General features: G+C 45.4%; 1 protein-coding gene across 4 annotated transcripts in view; it reads left to right on the top strand.

The window, feature by feature from the left end:
* The window catches only part of Usp49 (ubiquitin specific peptidase 49), a 71,297-nt gene that overhangs the window by 13,735 nt on the left and 43,121 nt on the right, over window positions 1-14,441 (top strand). Inside the window, exon 1 of one of the 4 annotated variants that reach the window (XM_029531281.1) lies at window positions 2,177-2,283. The exons of 1 other annotated variant lie outside the window; for it this stretch is intronic. The gene's annotated coding sequence lies outside the window, so the exon portion shown is untranslated. Of the gene's footprint in view, window positions 1-2,176; window positions 2,284-2,689; window positions 2,725-3,829; window positions 4,120-14,441 lie in introns of those variants that run through there. 2 more of the 4 variants (XM_029531280.1, XM_021217709.2) reach the window with 2 other exon arrangements.

A 14,441-nucleotide genomic window follows, 5' to 3' on the forward strand; every position in this document is an offset into this window, starting at 1 on the left:
TACTCTATAGACCATGAACTGTTGAATGGACCTAAGTGTGTGCCTCCATACCTGGGGAAATGTTTACCTAGAACCAGTGACTTTTAGCTGGGCAGCGGTGGCGCACACCTTTAATCCCGGCACTTGGGAGGCAGAGGCAGGTGGATTTCTGAGTTCGAGGCCAGCCTGATCTACAGAGTGAGTTCCAGGACAGCCAGGGCTATACAGAGAAACTCAGTCTTGGAAAAACAAAAAAAAAAGAACTAGTAACTTTTATTAGAGTTTAACCTGAGATCCAAGTGAGACATTACACACACATACACACACACACACACATATAAAACATACATGTCTTAAAACATATGTGTTTATATAGTGCCATCCAAGAACACGTGGATGCTTCTGTGGTTTTCCTACAGTTGATTAGGCTTCTGTGCTAAGGCAACAGGTATTCACTGTTCATTCTACAACTTTTTTTTTTAATTGCATTTTATTTGTACGTGTGTGATTGGGCACATGCATGCTGCCCTGAGAAGACAATGTCTGGGCATCACTTCTTGTTCCCATGTAGTCCCAGAATCGAATCCATATGGTCAGGCTTGGTGGTAAGTGATTCATAGGCTGAACCATCTAGGCCCCACCACCACCTTAAACCACACACACACACACACACACACACAATTTGTTTCACAGAGGATGGAGGATATCTTGTAAAAACTTGTGCTCTTCAAGCACGTGCATCCAGTGGATAGAAGTGGGAAGGCAGACTGATTGGCAGCGCCTTTACCCACTGTGCCATCATGGTTTGCCCTTATTGCTCCTGTGTGTTGTTTTCTGACTTAAATTTTATGTGAGTATGCTGTCGCTCTCTTCAGACACACCAGAAGAGAGCATTGGATCCCATTATAGATGGTTGTGAGCCACCATGTGGGTGCTGGGAACTGAACTCTGGACCTCTGGAAGAGCAGTCAGTGCTCTTCACCACTGAGTCATCTCTCCAGCCCTTTATTGGGCCTTTTTTCTTGTCAGTGTAAATGACAGTCAAACAACTAAGGGCAATTATTTTCCATATTATTTTAAAACTACTTTGGGTCTCGGAGACCCTCTGGAAGGCTCGTAAGATTCTTTGCACTTTCCAGGCAGCACAGACCTCAAGAACCAACGATGTAGTATGTACTCACACTGGTGGGTTGATTTTCCTTCTAGCTGTTGGAAGTGCACAAGTTCCTCACTCAGAAAAACACCTTGTTAGGGAAGGAACACTGACTAAGATTCTGTCTTCTCCAAGAAAGCTGTTGGGAACTGGGCAAGAGGAGAAAGGCACCTTTTAAGGTTTTTATTATTCACTTTTGTAAGGAGTCACAACTTAGAATTCCGAAAGAGAACTGTTAAATGGGACAACAACGAGAGGCACTAAGTTGTGGCTCTAATTAGGAAATCTCAAGTCCGGAGACTTCTTGAATTACACTGCAGGGTTCCCTCCAGCATGGGAACTGAACCCAGGGCCTTAGTCCTCTCCCAGGACTTGAGTTCTCCTGTGCCACATTTGAGACACGGTCTTGTTTCTTATCCAGAATTGTCCCTGAACTCACTATGCAATCTAAAGAGCATAAGAACTCAGTGCCATCCTCCTGCCTCTGCCTACTGATTGCTCAACCACATCCGAAATTGTTTAAAATTTAAAAATTTTAAATTATTAAAAAATTTTTAAATTTTTGCCCTTTTTGCTTCCTTCATATTTACAGACATAAATCCTTGAACCACTGTAACATATAATACACGTTTATTTCTTCTTGTTTTTCTTAAAAGTGTTTTCAGTCACCTTAGGCTGTCTTGGGTATTGTAACATCGTTTATCTTATTTGGAGGGGCCCTCCCCCGCAAGGTCTGGCAGGCCAGTGTACCCAGGAAGCTTGCCTACCGTGCAAAGGGAGTCTTTCTGTTTCAGAATGGACTTTATCCCTCTCGGAAGTCCCTGGGGCCACTGCCACCAAGGTCTGATTTATTTCCCAGTCCCCATTTGGGGAGCGATGAACCTTTTTCTGTCCCGTCGAAGAGGATGTCATAAGACGGCTGAACGCCGCCTGAGTCATCCGTGGTAAAAGTCCGTGTGTGTGTGTGTGTGTGTGTGTGTGTGTGTGTGTGTGTGTCTGGGCGCCAAGAGTAACGTTTGCAAAATGCTGCCTCAGGGACCCCCAGGTTCGCTGGCTGCTGCTACACCGAAAAGAAAACGACAACCCCCCCCCCCAAAAAAAAAATACCCGGAAGTGGGAAAGGCCTCTTTGGAGCGGTGAGCGTACTGAAGGTAAGCCGCAGGGTATGCCGAATTCCTTTACCTTTACAGATCGTAGGGTCGTAGGGGTGGGGGTGGGGAGCTCGGAAAAGTGCCTGGCCCTTTAAGGAGGAGGGCCAGACAGTAGACTCTGTACCTTTAAGAGCCTCTTTGTCTAGAAACCTTCTTCTGTACCCTTCCGTGCCTCAACCAAACTTTGCGGGTGACTCGCGCCGCGCCGCGTCTCAGCCTCTCGCGCCGGCCCGCCACAGCCGCTGCCCCGAAACTCGGTGCCCGCGGCACGAACCTGCGTAAAGGGCGCGGGGGCCCCGGGTCGCGGCCGGGAGGTGCGCCGTTGGCGCATTGCGGGACCTGGGGGCGGGGCGCTGGCAGGCGGGCCAATGGGCGATAAGGGGCGTGGTCCGCCCGCTGGTCTCGCGCCCCGGTGACAGCTCGCGCGTGCTGACGATGGCGGTAAATAGAGAGGGGAGGGAGCTGGGAAGGGGGCGGAGGGCCGGCGGAGCGGCCGAGGGGGCGGCCCGGGGGGCGTGAGGGGCCGCGGCGGCTGGGAGTTCGCGCAGACAGTCGGAGGCGGGGACACGCGGCCCCGGCATGCCGGCCCTCCCCTTTTAAAGGAGAGAGAGAGAGAGAGAGAGAGAGAGAGAGAGAGAGAGAGAGAGAGAGAGAGAGGGAGAGAGAGAGGAAAAAAAAATCCCCTCACACACCGGGTGAGGGGCGACAAAGGCGGCGCGCGCCTAGCGGGCGGGAGGAGCGGCGGCAGGGGGCGGGACCGCGACGCCGGCGGGCCCCGGGCGCCCGGGGCGGGGACGGCGGGCGGCGACAGCGAAGGCGCGAGCCCCGGCGCGCGGACGCTGCGTTTTGGCGGGGTGGGCGACGTCTGGGTTCTGAGGGTGAAAGGTTTGAGGGGAGAGAGGGGAAGGCAGGCTGGGGCGGGGTGCTTTGCTGAGTAGGAGATGAGGAGGATTAGGAGAGAAAGGGTTAGAAGCCGGAGAGTGGAGTGAGAAAGAAACCCAGGCTGGCCCCGGGATGAGGTTAGGAAGCCCGGGACTGGGAAGAGGGATCCGGGGTCAGGGCTAGGAGCCGGGGTCTGGAAGAGGCAAGGCTTGGCAGGTGGGAGGTGCTGGGGGTGAGGGGTGCCGGGGACAGAAGAGTTGCAAGTGGAAGACAAGGAAGGAGCAAGCCGGGGTAGTAGTTGGGAGTAGAGGAGAGAGAGTGATTAAGAGCCAGACGTGACAAGGGTGTGAACTAGTGCGGAGCTGGGGATGAGCTGAAGGGCTGGGAGCCGCTGGGGTGGGATCGACCAGGTAGCTGGTGAGGGGTGTAAATTCTGTAAAGTGAGGGAGGCGGGAGACCTGGATCACTACCAGGTGGGATCAAGAATCGCAGCGTTAGTGGAAGGAAGGGCTAACGGGAAGCGAGCTGAGAGCTGGGCGTTAATAGGACAGTTCTGGGAGAAAAAGAAAAAAAACGCTGAAAGGACGCTAGAAGCGGGGTGGAAGGAATGATGGTGAGCTGGGACGGGGAAACTGGGGAATTGTTTGTTGAAGAGGTTCAGCAAGGTAAAGATAGTGGAGTCAAAAGATTGGCCTTAAAGCAACCCGAGGGGATGAGCAACGAAGAGATGGGTCCTGGGAATTAAAGGATGGAATGGGGAGTGGGGGAAGAGAAAGGAGATTAAGGGAAGCTAGGGAAGTCCTGGTGGGTATAGAACTGGGGTGGGCTGCACAGGAGTGGGAAACGAATGTTTTGCCCTGAGGTGCCCCAGAAGGTCTGGAAGGGGCAGGGCACAAACGCTGTTGTGAAGGATCTGAAGTAGAGAGCCTTTGGTGCAGAAGATAAGGAACCATGGTGAGTGAGAGGGGACCTAGAAACAAGGGTAAAGACTGAGAAGTGGGGGACCAGGTGGGGGTGCAGCATAGGAGTTCTTTGTTAAGAGAAATGTGTATTGAATTTGTGAGTCCTTTTGTCCCTAATAGTAGGAAATTCCAGAAACCTTTTTCTCTCCTCAAGGAGTCTTAGATCCAGTTTCCACCTTTCATTGCCTGAAAATCCACTTTCATGTCCACTTTGAAAAGATGAGACCCATTTTTTACTTGATTTTATTCTTGTGGGATAGAAAGATTGGCAGCCTTGGGTGCTGAAAACCTCTTGGTTTCACTAATGTGCTAAAGGGTAAATGAGTTGTGTTTATTTACAATGTGCCTATGGGATGTGGTAGCTGGGGTGGGTGGAGGAGCAGTTTTAGAGCTGACAACGCTGGCCAGGGCCAGCGCCAGGGCGTCTCATTGAAGAGTGCACCGTTGGGGAGAGAAAGACATGGCTCGTTTGGTTTTCATTAATCAGACAGATTTCTGCCTAATTGTTTTCAGCAACTGAAGAATATGGGGAGAGAGAGGGGGGGGGGAGGGAGAGAGAGAGAGAGAGAGAGCAAGCGAACTAACCAGGGAAGTTTACTGAGCAGGAGTCTGAAGTCACAGCTCTGCAGCTTTGTGTGGGACATTTTTCGTGGCGTAACTTCTCACTCACTCCCCAGATCTTCAGACAGTGATGGAGAAAGGTGGACTGCAGAGCTGTGGAGAGTTTTAGAGCCGTGGACTCATATTTTAGATTACATAATGGATTTATGAGTACCTTTTATGAAAAAATTCTGTAAGATAAGATTGCGGTCCCTCTGCCTGTTGTATGATTGTGAATAGGAAGGGCATATTAATATTCTTTAGAACCCTTTTATTTGTAAGGCTCATTTTTAATGAAAATAATTACATTTATTTGTATGTATGTGGAACAGTTATGGAAATCAGAGGACAACTTGTGGAAGTTGGCTCTCCCTTCCATCACTTGTGTACTTGGGATTGAACTCAGACTGTCAGGCTTGGCGGCAAGCTCTTTTACCCATTAAGCCATCTCTCTGGCTCTATAAGACCATTTTGGAAATTAAAGGGGAGATGAGAATTTGGGGACAATTTAAGCGTATTCTTTATTGGTAGTGTGTTGGGTTTTTTTTTGTTTTGTTTTGTTTTTTTGTTTTTTGTTTTTTTTTCCTCGAGACAGGGTTTTTCTGTGTAGCCCTGGCTGTCCTGGAACTCACTCTGTAGACCAGGCTGGCCTCAAACTCAGAAATCTGCCTGCCTCTGCCTCCCAAGTGTTGGGATTAAAGGCGTGCGCCATCACGCCTGGCTGGTAGTGTATTTTAATGATTTTTCATTCCAAAGTGATTATATTTAACTAAGACTATTAATGAGTATTTACTTCATATTTGATAATGTAAAAAGTAATGTATAATTTCTTTTTGGGGAACAGGGGTACAAACTATTCTTGAATATTTTTAAAATTGTATGTGTATGGGTGCTTTGCTTGGATGTATGTCTGTATACCACATGCATGCCTGGTGTCTGCAGAGGGGCATTGCAGAAGACATAGTCAGATTTCCCAGGAACTGGAGTGGCAGACGCTTTCCATCTGTGTGTGGGTGCTAGGAATGCAATGTGTGTCTTCTGAGAAGAGCAGCCAAGGGCTCTTACCCATTGACCCATCACTCCAGTCTGGTTCTCAGGGTGATTTCCTTGGTGTACGTTCAGATAAACAGTGCTACTGACGTCCTCAAGAGGTTGCAAGTGTTACTGGCGGTGGAGCTTTTGTCTCCGGTGTGCAAGGTCGGTCCGAACAGCCCCTAGTCTAGGGACTGAGGATGGAGCTCAGTTGATAGAGGGCTTGCCTAGCATTCATGAAGGCCTGAGTTTGGTTCCCAAGCACTGCATGGTGGGGCAAAACTGTTAACCTAGCACTCCCAAGGTAGAAAGGTCAGCCTTGCCCACATGAGTGAGTCTGAGGCCAGCCTGGGTCACACGAGACTGTCTGAAACAAACATACGGATCTGCAAATCCCCACCTCTGGGATTAGTGTATTCTCTAAAGAGAAAAGTCTAGCCTCCTTTTCCAGTGTTGTGTGAGTTTAGATTGCCCTTGTTTGGTGGATATTTGCATATGTAGCAAAGCTTAGGTTTCTGGCATTAGCAAGGTTTACCTTTGATATGTGAATATCAGAAATGTGTGTGTGTGTGTGTGTGTATGTGTGTGTGTGTGTGTGTGTGACTTAGAATCTGAACTCTGGATTAACTGTTAGTTATGCTAAGGGCAAGCTTATAGTTCATGGTTTATTTTCTGGCTTCTGCTAGGCAGATTCAAGATAGGTAGTAATTTTAGCAACTTATAGAAAAATGTTTATATTTTTTGCTGCTAATTGAGATTAGTCTGAAAATATTAACTTTGAAAATGAGTATCTTTACTATGAGATGGCTGTTTATATGAGTTATGTGCACATGCCTGTGTAGCTGTGTTTGGGCTGTTATTATGTTATACTCTGTTTAAGGTATTGTCTTTCTTAAAAAGATTTATTTATTTTTATTTATATGACTACACTGAAGCTGTCTTCAGACACGCCAGAAGAGGTTATCAGACCCCATTACAGATGGTTGTGAGCCACCATGTGGTTGCTGAGATTTGAACTCAGGAAGAGCAGTCAGTGCTCTTAAACACTGAGCTGGGTATTGTCATTTTTATGATGCAGTTGTCTAAAGGTGATCTGTCTGTGTGTCTGAAAATACAAACTACAAGCTCAGTCAAAGGAAGGAGCTTCTTTGAGCGGGGCCTTTTGTTTCCATTACACTGGTATCATGTGCAAAGCCTCTCTCTGGGCATGGTTGCTTCACACTGTCTCCTCTCCCTCTCCCTCTCCCTCTCCCTTTGCCTTTTCCTTTCCTTCCCTGCTTTCTTTCTCCTCTGTGCTGGTGGTGAACTCCAGAGTATCATGTGTGCTGGGCAGATATTCTTACCAAGAACAGCGCTCTCAGCTTTCAGCACACATTTCTAGAACTGAAAATGAATGATCTTTTCTGTTTATGGGACTGGTCTCACTATGCACCCCTGGTTGGCCTGGAACTTACTGTGTTGACTAAGCTGGCTTTGAACTCACAGAGACCTGCCTGTCTCTGCTTCCATTCTGTTGGAACTAAAGCAGTAGGTTGCCATTCCTGGCTGAAAATGAATGATCTTTTAATTCAGACACTATTGCTAAAAAGGACTCCAGTGTTACATTTTAGCTGTATTCACCATATTGTGTTGTTTTGAGACAGGTCTTGCTGTATATCTCTAGTTAGCCTTGAACCTACTAGATAGAGCAGACTGGTAACAGAAGGTGTCACGAGTTGCATGACTCTCAGGTACCAGCACCTGTCTGGAACCTGTCGTAAACCAACTCCTCACAGCAGTTCTGAAGCAGAACTCTTAAACTATTGTACTGAAGCAAAGGGTCCTTTGAGATGAAGTGACTTCCCTATTTCTACAAAGATAGATTTATTTGGTTATTAATACTCTTTCAGCACAAATACTATTTCTATCAATTATTATCTCAATGATACACTTATTTTTAATTTTATTTTATATTTGGAGATGGGGATTGTACCCAGTGCTTCATGTACATAAGCTCTATCACCTATACCCCTGAGCTCCTCAGTCTGTGTGTGCCCGTGCACATGTGTGTAGGTGTAAGTGTGTGTTTCCTCAGTCATGCCCTACCTCTTATCTGGGACAAGGGTTCTCACTGAGTCCTGACTTCACCTCCTAAGCTAGGCTGGTTAGCCAGAAGCTCCAGGAGTCTGTCCTTTCTGCCTCCCCAGTGCTAAAGTTACAGATACATGCCAATTGTCTGGCTTTTCCTGTGAAAACTAGGGATCTCAACTGTGAGATTAGTCCTCATAGTTGGGTCTTCTTTCCAATCTTTACATGATCTGTGGTTCTGTTCTGAAACATCCTCTTTCCTCTCCTTCTCCTCCTCTCCTCCCTCCTCCTCCTTCTCCTTTTCCATTTCTTTTTTATTGAAGATAAATTTCACATAGCTCAGCTCTACCTAAAATCTGGAACTGTCTATGTATGTATGGAAAAGGATAACCTTGAATTTTTTTTTTCTCAGTGTAGCACTGGCTCTTTTGGAGCTTACTCTGTAGACCAGGCTGGCCTTGAACTCATAGATTCCCCCTGCCTTTGCCTCCTGAGGGCTGGGATTAAAGGTATGTACCCTCCACCCCTCAGCTGACCTTGAATTCTTAGTGGTGAGCCTAGGACCTGTGTCACAAGGTGACGACATCTAATACTCATATTGCAAAGGTGTATTAAAAAACCAGCTTTCTAGCACCTTACTGTGTTACAAATTACCTGTCCACTTTTGAAGTTGGAAAAATATTTTTCCTCAGTTGAAAGTACCATTTAGCTATCCATAAGTAAAAATCTGTTCAGAACATTGCTATTTTATTTTCTTCTTTATTCTCTCTTTATGTATGCCTACCTAAAAAATGTACTAAGTACTCTGCTCTCATCTGGTGCCATGAATCAGTTTACTCACTAAGATTGAAAACATAGCTTGCGGAGTATAGAGGTTCACACCTACAGCCTCAGCACATGGGGGAATGAGGCAGAAGGATTACCCATAAGTTTAAGACCAGCCTGAGTAAGTTCTAGCTCAACCTAGGCTACCGAGTTGAACTCTGCAAACTGATAGAAAGCAAAGACTACTGAGACTACTGAGTGCTTAACTTAGCTGAGTGTGTAAACTGTGACAGGACCAATGGGGAAGGGCTTCTGTAGGTGAGGTTTTTTAAGAAGTTTGTTTGAAATGGGGTCTTATGTGGCTGAAACTCTTGAACCTCTTACCTACACCTTCCAAGTGCTGTAAGTGTAGGCTGTGGTACTGATTCAGTTTAGGGGTTTTAAAATGATACAGTGAAGGGGTCTGGATTGGGTTCGTTTTTCTCTGTCAGTTTCAGAACTACAAGGCAAGAAAAATGGAAGCGCAACAGGGAGCAGCAGAGAAACCTGGAGTGCTCAAGCACCACACACGGAATGGACAAGGCATATGCTGGGGGTGAGAAAACGCAGGTGACAGGCAGGCCCAGAGAAGAGGCTTGCTGCAGAGTAGAGGCTCAACTGCAGTCTCTGCTCCGGGGTTGCTGTTCCAAAGCCTTCCCTCCCTTAGGCTCCATCAATTTGAGGACAGACAGGAGGGTTGATTGGCCCCCTAACTCTCGAGTGCCACCTGTAGACCTGACCTTGAACTTGTTGAACCAGTCCATCAGCAGAGACTTGCGGAGACTAAAGCTGCTTGTCTCAGGTCTGGAGGGTGAGGAAGAAGCTGGCCATCTTGGAAATGTGGCAACTTTATTACCTAGCTAAGTCCACTCACCCTGTCTGTCTAACTCCTGGTCTCTCACTACCTTGACCTGCAAAACTATATTTTGATGGCTGTAGGTTTTATTAGTTTTTCATTCTTGAGGGAAGTTGCAGAAATGACGTGAAGAGATTTTTATGTGCCTTCATTCAAACTCGCAGCTTGTTTTTATCTAATTTGCTTTATCATTGCTAAGAATGTTTAAACAAATAACATAGGAGAAAATTAATATAAACACACTTGTCTTAATAATGAAAAGGGAAGGGACTGAGCTGGCTCGGTGGTAAAGGGTGCTTACTGCTCTTGCGCAGGTTCTGAGTTCTGTTCTCAGCACTCATTCTGAGTGGCTCTACATCACCTGTAACTCCAGCTATGGGGACCTCTGACACCTCTGGTTTCTAAGGGCATCTACACTCATATATACGCACTCACACACAAACACGTACATAAAAATAACATTCCCAGCATGGTGGCACACACTGTAATATAAAACTCAGCCCTCGGGAGGCAGAGTTAGGCAGATCTCTGTGAATTCACGTTCCAGGACAGCCAGGGCTACACAAGAAACCCTGGCTCAAAAACCAAAACTGACTGACAAACTAACTAACCAAATAAATAAATAAATAAATAAATAAATAAATAAATAAATAAATCGGCTCAGTGGTTAAGAGATGCTCTTGCAGAGGACCCGGTTGGGGCCTCAACACCCACATGGCAGTTCATAATCACCTATAACTTCATTTCTAGAGAATCCTATGACTTCATACGGCTTTCAACATCATGAGGCTTGCATGTGCTACATACATACACATACATACATACATACATACAGGCAAATATACTCATGCACATAAAGTAGGGGTCAGGTGTGGTGCCTCACCCAAGGGGCAGAGGCAGGAAGATCTCTGTGTTCGAGGCCAGCCTGGTCTACATAGTAAGTTCTAGGACAGCCAGGGCCACATAGAGAGACCCTGTCTCAAAACTAAACAAATACCTTGTAAAAAAATGAAAGGGAATCAGTTTGGTGTACATTTTATTTTAGTCAAAGCCCTCAGGGTAAAGTAATGTCAATATAGAACTTAGAAGTCAGGGGTATTAGTTCAAAACCTGGAATCTCAGCAATCAAGGAGGTTGAGGCAGAAGGATTACCATAAATTCCAGGTCAGCCTGTGCTAGATTGTTTCAGTCCAGCTTGGGCTAAAGTATGACCTTCTCTTAAGAAACCTAAATAAATATTAGGAGGACTTTTTAAGGTTATACAGTGTGCTTTCTTTAGCAGATGCTGGGAAAGATTCTGTCACCTGTAAATGACAGATGTGTAGGCCCCTGCTAGTAACAAAAAATTGTGTTGCATCCTTAGGACATAGTAGCTACTAATTTTGCACTGTGTGAGAAACAGCTGTTAAGCCATTCCATGAAATATTTGAGGTGGTATTTCTATCTTGAAGACCTTTATGCAGCTTCAAGGAGCTGGAAAAGACTGACATACGCAGGGTCCTGCTTCTGGAATGTTGACTGGGAGTCATACAAATTGGTCTGCCTTACATTGAGGTGATCTATGGAAATAATAACATAGCCCACCACCTCCTACCTAAATTTTGAATCTTTTCCGTTGTTATCACTTGAGGAAATGAATTGACCCCAATCTCACCTCTAGACAGTCTCCAGTCTAGGACGTTAAATGTGTGAATGCAGACAGACCTGTCAAACTGAAGTCAGAGGGCTGTTAGTTGCTTTCTGACTAACGTGAAACACAGAATTTGTGGGCTCCATTTCCTTTTCTCCTCTTTAAGCTGTTATCAGAGCTATGAAATATAGCTCCTTGTAAAAGCTGATTGTAATAATTAGAAACACTTCCCTTTCATAAGGACGGGAAAATTACAAATTATTTGGGAAGCATTGTTTCTAGTCATGTGTTATTGTTTCTGAGACATGGACAGTTTTAAAAGACTATAATACCATTCCTTTCCCATTCACATGTTAATAGAAGTCTGGAAAGTAAGGGCTCCTCGGGAATGTTCAGTGTTGTTTTTATAGTGTGTCAAGTTGTAAACAGCATTCTGTGACAGGTATTTTTTCTCTTTGTCTTCCTTTGAGCTAATTAGTAATTTACACTCGAGTAGCATCTCTCCCAGCCTCACTGTGAAAATGCTGCTGCCCCGTGCTTTCCACGCAGGGGGTGCTGACAGATGAATGGGGGCAAATGCTGCCTAGCACATCAGAAGAGAAGCAGAGTAAAAATTAATTTTTGCATGTTGTGAAAGGCTTTGTGTATGTGTCTCTCTCCCTTTCCATCATGCCCTCCTTAGCTATAGAAATGTTAGGACCTTCTGTAACCCATAGCTACTGCCCGTGGCTCAGTTTGATAGTTTGTGTGCTGTTTTGCACTCCCACCTGTGCTGTGGGATTTGGGAGGACTAGCAGGGCACTGCATAGTTTAGAGCTCAGGAAACCGGTCTTTACTGCTCCCACTCCAGTAGAATCCAAGGCTTCCAGCATTGTCTTCAGAAGCCTCCAGGCTGTGCTGCTCTTGCTGGGCCAGTGGCTGCTCCTCAGTGGGAGGGCAGTGCTGCTGAGGCAGAGTTAGGACGATGCTGTATCTGCTGCTTAGCTCCCCAAAGGAAAGGCGCTGAGTGATCAAAATATAAATTATAGCTGAGTTTTAACCTGTGTCTCACCGAGGTCCTGCTCTTTCCTACTTCCTGTTCTCTCTCTCTCTATTCAGTCTCTGACATAGGGAAGATGTGCAGGGGCATTTGTGTGTGTTCACTAGCACAGGCCTGTGGGTGGATGTTAAAGCAGCAAGAACATTTGACTCCATACTAGCCTGAAGGATTCCTTTATCTTGTCAATGTAAATTTTATTTGAAAGTAAAGCAGGGATGGGTAGAAGTTTATTGGTTTATCAGTATTGAGCTAAAATCCTTCTAGAATGACAGATAAATTATGGTACTTATTTTTATAATGATAGCTACTGATTTATCAGGGTAGTAAGATCACAGTCCCTGTTAGAGATAATTTGATTCTCCTTGAAAAAAATTGTTACCTGGAGGTAGTCATGAAGAAAATTGGGTAAGAAAATGTGAAAAGCTTATTTCAGTCATTGTTATTATTAAAGTTATCATCACAGGCATTGAACCTCTGAGGGCGAATTGGCACTTAAGAACAGAGGTCATCTCATTTATGCCGGCCCTTACAAAGTCTGTGTGCCTGAATTAGTGTTTTGTTTTTCTAAACCCAATAGCCAGGCATGGTAGAGTAGAATATACCTGCAGTCTCAGCATTTGGGAGGTAGCGGCAGAATGAGCTGGAATTCAAAGTACTATTCAACTATAACATCTAAGCATCACAGGGTACCAGAGTTGGGTTCCCAGGACCTACATTAAGTGACTCAAAGCCATCTCTTAAGTCCAGCTCCAGGGGATCCATTGTGCTCTTCTGGCGTCTTCGGGCACATAAACTTAGTGCACATAAACCTCCAGTGCCCTATACAAAAAGCTTAAAGAGAAAAAGCAGCAGCAGCCTGGTTCCAGAGAATCCAACACCTGTACCCATGTAACACATAAACACATAAACTTATGCAGGCATGTTTACATGCATATAAATAAATTTAAAAAAAACTCTTTAAGTCTATTTGTCAGTGTCCTATTGCTGTAAAGAGACACCACGACCATGGCAACTCTTAGAAGGTAAAGCATTTAATTCTGGGTTGCCTTCAGTTCCAGAGGTCCCCTACCCTCATGTTAGGGAACACAGCAGCATACAGGCAGACATAGTAGATGAGAGTTCTACATCTAAATCTAAAGGTAGCAGGAAGAAAATGAACCTCTGGGCCCAGTTTGGACTTCTGAAGCCCAAGCCTACCTTCAGTAGCACACTTTGTCCAACAAGGCCATGCCTTTTAATCACTCTCAAGTAGTACCACTCCCTAACGACCAAGCATTCAAATATATGAGTCTGTGGGAGCCATTCCTGTTCAAACCACCACATTAAGGAAAAATCCCAGAATGTCTAGGATATCTTTGTGGATAGCAAATGCTAAAATTTACCTTTTTTTTCTTACATTTATTTAGTGGGTGTGTGTTGTCTGCATGTACCATAGATTGTTCATGGAAGTCAGAAGACAACTTGTGGTAGTTGGTTCTCTCCTTCCATTATGTTGGTTTCAGGGATCAGAATCATAGGGGTTGGTGACAAACACCTGTCACTGAGCCATGCTGGCTGGCCCCAACATTTACTTTGCTATGTTTGTTACAGCTACCTATATGTTAGTTTTATTGCATACTCACGTTTAGACACTAATTGCACCTCTGTACTTTATCCATAGGGTAGATCAGATCCATAAGCAACCCTACATAAAATGTGGTCCATACGTATTGATCAGAGAGGTGTCAGGAAAGAAGAGATCTAATGGTTTGGGGGTGTGGCTCAGCACTTCTCTCACATGGGCAAAGCCTGGCTTCTACTGTCAGAAAGGCACTCGGATGTTCTAAATGTGTGGCAGATAAGTATGCCTCGATGACACGTGGCATGGTATACCCAATGTTGAAATCCCTATGGGTCAAGCAATACCAGCACCCCCAGTTACACTATTAATGTGACTTGGATTCATCTTAGTCTGCAGCTATTATTTGTTGTAAAATCTACCCAAGCTTTACATTCAGTACTTCTACACATTTACATGTAAATAAAATGAAACATGTAATTTACTACCCCTTAACCTGTAAAGGGGTAGTAGACATTTAAAAGTCAGTGCTAGCCAGTAGGAAGGGGATTTGGGAAAACTGAAAACCTTACACACCATTGTCAGGAATGGAAACTTCTTGGAGGTAAGTTTGCAATGTTCATTAGAATTTCAAATGTGCCGGGCGTGGTGGCGCACGCCTTTAATCCCAGCACTCGGGAGGCAGAGGCAGGCGGATTTCTGAGTTCGAGGCCAGCCTGGTCTACAAA

The sequence above is a fragment of the Mus pahari genome, chromosome 18, assembly GCF_900095145.1.
Source record: "Mus pahari chromosome 18, PAHARI_EIJ_v1.1, whole genome shotgun sequence".
Taxonomy (NCBI): domain Eukaryota; kingdom Metazoa; phylum Chordata; class Mammalia; order Rodentia; family Muridae; genus Mus; species Mus pahari.